Source organism: Macaca fascicularis, chromosome X (assembly GCF_037993035.2).
Source record: "Macaca fascicularis isolate 582-1 chromosome X, T2T-MFA8v1.1".
NCBI lineage: Eukaryota > Metazoa > Chordata > Mammalia > Primates > Cercopithecidae > Macaca > Macaca fascicularis.
Genome location: NC_088395.1, coordinates 101652099 through 101657784, shown reverse-complemented (window position 1 = coordinate 101657784; position 5686 = coordinate 101652099). Strand labels below are relative to the sequence as shown.

The 5686-nt window shown below is 49.5% G+C and overlaps 1 long non-coding RNA gene across 1 annotated transcript; it reads right to left on the bottom strand.

Moving 5' to 3' along the window:
• Window positions 1–994: 994 nt before the first annotated feature.
• Window positions 995–4070, bottom strand: LOC135969161 (uncharacterized). The gene is made up of 2 exons (XR_010584232.2): window positions 3842–4070; window positions 995–1323 (listed from the first exon to the last, which is right to left on the bottom strand). It is a non-coding gene; the product is annotated as an uncharacterized lncRNA (long non-coding RNA).
• Window positions 4071–5686: the final 1616 nt, after the last annotated feature.

The window sequence follows — 5686 nt, the reverse complement described above, 5'->3', positions numbered from 1 at the left end:
GAGACACAGTAGGTTATTAACAGAGGGACTAGGTAGGTTCTTAGATAAGGTTCCATTACACCAGAAGAATATGCCTGATGGAGCCCTTAAGGTGATATTAGGGGGCATTGCAGTGATACTGCAGAGGCTGGAATTGGTTCCTGAGAAACAGTAGGGAAACTTCTCCTGACTGGGGTTTAGGTATAGGGGCACGTTCAGGATAGGAGCATACGAGAGGTTTCGGAGGTTGTTAGCTTGGGCAAAGGTAGAGGATCCCCATGGCGGAGGGACAGCGGTTAGCAGTGGACGCCCTAGAGTGGCGCACAGAAAGCAGCCAGACAGGCTATGAAGTCCTGTAAGGTTAGCAAGTTTTAGTCCTTCTTGTAATAACTTTAACCACGAGAAAGGACGTAAGTCTTGTGTTAGTCTGTTTTCCTGTCGTTGGATATTCCCGTGGACCAGGGGCAGTACTTGTACTAGGCCTCGCCACAGATAGAGATGACTGCTAGGCCATGTGGAGGAGGGGGAGTACTATACAGCCCCATGTTGAGGCGTGGTCTAGCGGGAGTTCCAGGGGTCTCTAACTATCTATGTATATGAAAAGTCTCTATCCCGTCTATGATGGAAGGGCCACTTAGGGTCTAACTGTTTTCTCTCTCCCCAATAACGGGGTCTATGGATGTTACAATAGTTATAAGGACAGCCGGCATTTTGGTGCCACCAATAGTGTTTACAATTGTATTTAGTCTGATCAAACTCAAAGCATATTATTGGTGTTATAGGTTTGGCTATTTGAAAACCAGTAAAATTTAGTAGAATTGGGCTGTTGCACCCTGAGGAAGGGCAATCAGCACTGGCCAATAATTTTCCGGGCTTATGAGGTTGCCCAGGGTGGGTTCGGTTTTCATAAAGCCAGAATCTCCAGACAAAGGGATTATGAGCTGGGCGACTAACGTTAGGGTTAGACTACCTAACTGCATGTTTGCAGTGAGCTATGCTGCCGGCGCAGGGTGAGTTTTAAGGGGTTGTTTCTAGCTCTGTCCACAGTCCACGTGTCCGGTGCTTCAGCCGCCGCCGTGATTGGTCCCAGAAGATCGGAGGTTGGGTCCACTGGCTTGACGTGGGTGTAGTGGATCTACGATGCGATGCCTTCTACCTTCAGGGCGGTGGGTGTGGTTAGGAGTACCTGGAGTGGTCCTTTCCACCTGGGTTCTAGGGTCTCTTGTCGGTGTCGCTTGACTAGGACCCAGTCTCCCAGCTGGTACGGATGGGGTGTCGGCGGGGGACCGGTCTCATATAGTTCCTTCAGCTTGGGCTAGATTTCTTGATGAATTTTCTGCAAGGCTTGTAGGGAAAATAAGAGTTCAGAGACATTTTCTGTTTTAGACTTGAGCAGATCATCTTTTAGGCTGGGAACTAAGGGTGGGGGTCTGCCATACATAATTTTATAAGGAGTAAGGCCTAGTCTGTAAGGGGTATTACGGGCCCGGAACAGAGCGTAGGGGAGAAGGACCACCCAATTAGCGCCAGTCTCCATAGTTAATTTAGTTAAGGTCTCCTTTAAGGTCCGATTCATTCTCTCTACCTGTCCTGAACTCTGGGGCTTGTAAGCGCAATGTAGTTTCCAATTTGCCCCAAGGATGGAAGCCAAATCCTGACTTACCTTAGTGACGAAGGCCGGCCCATTATCTGACCCTATCTGGATGGGGAAGCCATACCTGGGGAGGATATCTTCCAGGATTTTCTTTGCTACAACCTGAGTAGTTTTCTTCTTGGTAGGGAATGCTTCAGTCCACCCTGAAAAAGTATCTACAAAGACAAGTAAGTACCGATACCCGTATTTTCCTGGCTTTAGCTCAGTAAAATCTACTTCCCAGTAGATACCGGGCCTGGTTCCTCTAAGCCTTGTTCCCGTTGCAGCCTGGGATTGGGGGTAGGCGTTGTTAAGCTGGCAGACTTTGCAACTTGTCATGATGTTGCTGGCCGTCTCGGCTGTATGTCTGAATTTGAGCTTAGAGCGTCTGATCAGGTCTATCATCTGCCGAGCACCCAGGTGGGTGGTTCGGTGGATGTGTTCTAACACTTGTTGTCCTAATTTTTCTGGTAGGATGGTTTGGTCATTAGTATCAGTCCACCACCTATTCTGGATCTGTTTCAGGGGAAGCTTGTCAATCCACTGGAGATCTTGCTCTGAATAATCAGGGAAATATGGCAAGTCCCGGGGGCCCGGGTCAGGAAGCTGGAGTGCAAGGAGTTGGCTGGGAGCCTTCGCCACCTTTCTTGCAGTTTGGTCCGCCAGAAAGTTGCCTTGAGCAGTTGGAGTAGTTAGTTTCTGATGCCCTGGGCAATGCACAATGGCTAACTTTTCTGGCCTCTATAGGGCTGTTAGCAGGGCTAGGATTTCTTGCTTGTTTTTTTATCTCTTTTTTTTTTAGCCGTCAGTAACCCCCGCTCCCTGTAAATGGCCCCATGCATATGCGCCATTGCAAAAGCATATCGGCTGTCTGTATATACCGTCAGCTTTTTCTCCGTCCCTAAGGTAAGAGCTTGGGTGAGCACTATTAGTTCGGCCTTCTGGGCCGATGTCCCCGGGGGCAGGGGTTCCACCCAGATTACCTCAGTCTCTGAAGTCACTGCCGCTCCAGCGTATCTCTGGCCCTGATGCATGAAGCTGCTCTTATCAGTGAACCAGATGAGGTCGGTGTCAGGAAGTGGGCAATCCTGCAGGTCTTCTCGAATTCCGTGCACCTGAGCTAGTACCTCGGTGCAGTCGTGGAGTGGGGCATCCAGGTCCGGGTTGGGCAGCAGCGAGGCAGTCTCTTACCCAGTGGCCAGCCTCCTTGCAGTAGGCACATTGGTCTTTTTTCAGATTATCATGCCTGGGGGGGCCGCCTAGGTTGGGTGTACTCTGGCTGTAGATGTTCTTTCTGTACTACTGCTGCCAGGACCTTGGTCATTTTTTTAGTGGCCTTAAATTGCCTTTTTTCTGGAGTATCTCTGTTATTATAAACCTGCTGGGCTATCTGAAGGAGGTTTTGAATCCGCTTTTCTTCCAAGTCTTTTAATTTTTGGAGTTTTTTTAATATCTGGGGCTGCCTGATTTATGAAAGACATTACAACAGCTGTCTGACTTTCTGGAGCCTCTGGATCTATGGGGGTGTACTGTCTAAAAGCTTCTATTAATCTTTCTAAGTAGGTGGCTGGGCTCTCTGTCTTTTCTTGCCGAATAGAATATATTTTAGCCAAATTAGTGGGCTTGCGAGCAGCTGCCCGGAGACCTGCCATTAAAGTCTGGCGATAAAGGTGTAGCCGTCCCCTACCTTCTGCCGTGTTGTAGTCCTACGCCGGCCTGGTCAGAGGAAAGGTCGCGTTTATGAGGTCAGGGTTAGCAGTCGGTTGACCGTCATCCCCCGGGACCAGCTTTCTAGCTTTTACCTGTATTCTCTCTCACTCCTCCGTGGTAAACAAGATTCGGAGGAGCTGCTGACAATCATCTCAAATGGGCTGGTGGGTGAACATGACACTATCCAGTAAAGCCAGTAAATCTTTGGGGTTGTCTGAAAACCGAGTACTCTGAGTCTTCTAGTTATACAGATCACTGGTGGAGAATGGCCAGTACTGGAGCTTGGGGATTCCTGTGTCATCTGGGGGTCTTATTTCCCGAAGGGGTAAAGCCACCGTGGAGTCAGGCGGCTGGGGGGGGGGCTAGTCCACCAAGTGCGCCCTCGTGTCCACCCCGCCGGCCTTTTAAAGTTACTTTCCCTTTCAGTGAGTGAGCCCGCCTCCCCTCCGCCTGCTCCCTCCCTCTATCTCTCTCTCTAATCTTTCCGTTTCTGTCTAAATCTTTGATTGACATACTTACAGGGTCTCTTCTTTAAGTCTCTATCTCATTCGTGCGCGCTTTCTCTCTCTCTGTCTCTCTGTCATCCCGTGTCCTTTCTCCTTTATACTCAGTCTCTTTTTTTTTTTTCTGTCTCTTTCTCTGACTCTCCACGTCTGCCGTTTTCTCCCCTTTCTCTTTCCGATTTCCCTTCTCACTTTCTCCCTCTCCCGTCTCTTATGGTCTCTCTCTCACTCATTCTCTCCCTCTCCCCAGTCTCACTTTCTGTGCCTCTTTTTGTAAAGGAATGTGGGTTAGAATCCCTGTAAAGGAAATCCGCGCCGGAAGCCGGGAGCCCGGGGACAGGGGCAATTCAGACCGCGAGCGCGCACCCGGGGACTGGGGCAATTCAGACCGCACGTGCGCACCTGGGGACCGGGGCAATTCAGACCGCGAGCGCGCACCCGGGGACCGGGGCAATTCAGACCGCACGTGCGCACCCGGGGACTGGGGCAATTCAGACCGCACGCGCGCACCCGGGGACCGGGGTCAGAGTCAGCTGTTGCCCGGATCGCGAACACGCTCCGGCAACTCAGATCACAATTTAAATCAGAAGAGAGCCAGGGGACGTCTCCCACCGGTCTCCACTGGCTGTCCTATAGCGCGTCCGCCAAGACTGTGCCAGCTTCAGTTTCAGACCTCGCAAGTCACAGATTCAGATTCAGAACAGACACTCAGACACAGACAGACAAATGGAGACGAGCCAGCTCACCTATCAGTAGATCGATCTTAGCAGATCCATTGACCAGGGGTCTGGTGGGCTTGGGGAATCCCGAACGAGCCCCCAGATGTTATGCCCAGACTGTTTGTTCCCCAAAGAAGACCACCAGAGTCCAGAGTCAAAGCCAAGCGGCAAGGATCTTTACTACAAGTTCGAACTTGGTCCCTCCTTTACACAGTATACAAGAGGGCCCCGATCAATGCGTGCGTTTGCTTTTTATAGCCCGAAAGTTGCAGGGGAACAAAGAAATTCTTTTGGCTCCCGCGCTTTCAGTAACCTTGAACGGCTGTCTCCTTATCGGAGACTTTCCAGGTGGTGTTTGTACTGGGCTCAGGGAGTTTCGAGCCCGGGGGCTGAGGAATGTGCCCAGCTCCTTTCAGTCGGAACATATAGCCAGGAAACTAATACTCAAGAAGCAACTCCAGGGTGACTATTCCTAGAGATATTGCTACTGAACATCTTTAAAATCATTTCCAGGGTGACTTCCTAGAGCTATTGCTGCTGAAAATCTTTCAAATTCTTCATTTCAAAATTAGCTTTTATTACACTGTCTCCCTATTCTACCCAGACTCTAGAAAACAAAACCATTACAAGTTCCAATTCTATCTTATAGCAAGTTAGAAACACACGTTTCCTCAAAGGATTCTATGTGTTTCCACTACTTTAGTGGCTGTCTCTTTGTGAAAAAAGTAATTCTGTCTGGAAGCAAAAACCACATTAGAAATGCTCTAAATAAGATTCTTCCTCTTGTCAGGAGAGCAAAGCCACTGCCCTAAGCAGAGGTGACGGCTCAACAGCTCCCAGGCAAAACCTTAACACACAATGGGGAAGGCAATTCATTTCAAGATAGTTACCAAGGGCCACAACGTGAGACCAGCATAGCCATGAAAACTGCAATCATTTCACAACAGAATGAAATTCATAAAGAACTGCTGAGAAGCATGTGATAAGTTACATAAATCACCGTTCCTTAAATTCTGATGGTTGACTAGAACAGAAGTAGCTTCACGGTACAGTTCAAACAGGAGAAAGGCAGGTAGGGGTGGTTTCCACACTACACAGGGCCTGCAGGAAAGGGACACTCTTCCTGTAAACGGGAGATCCCG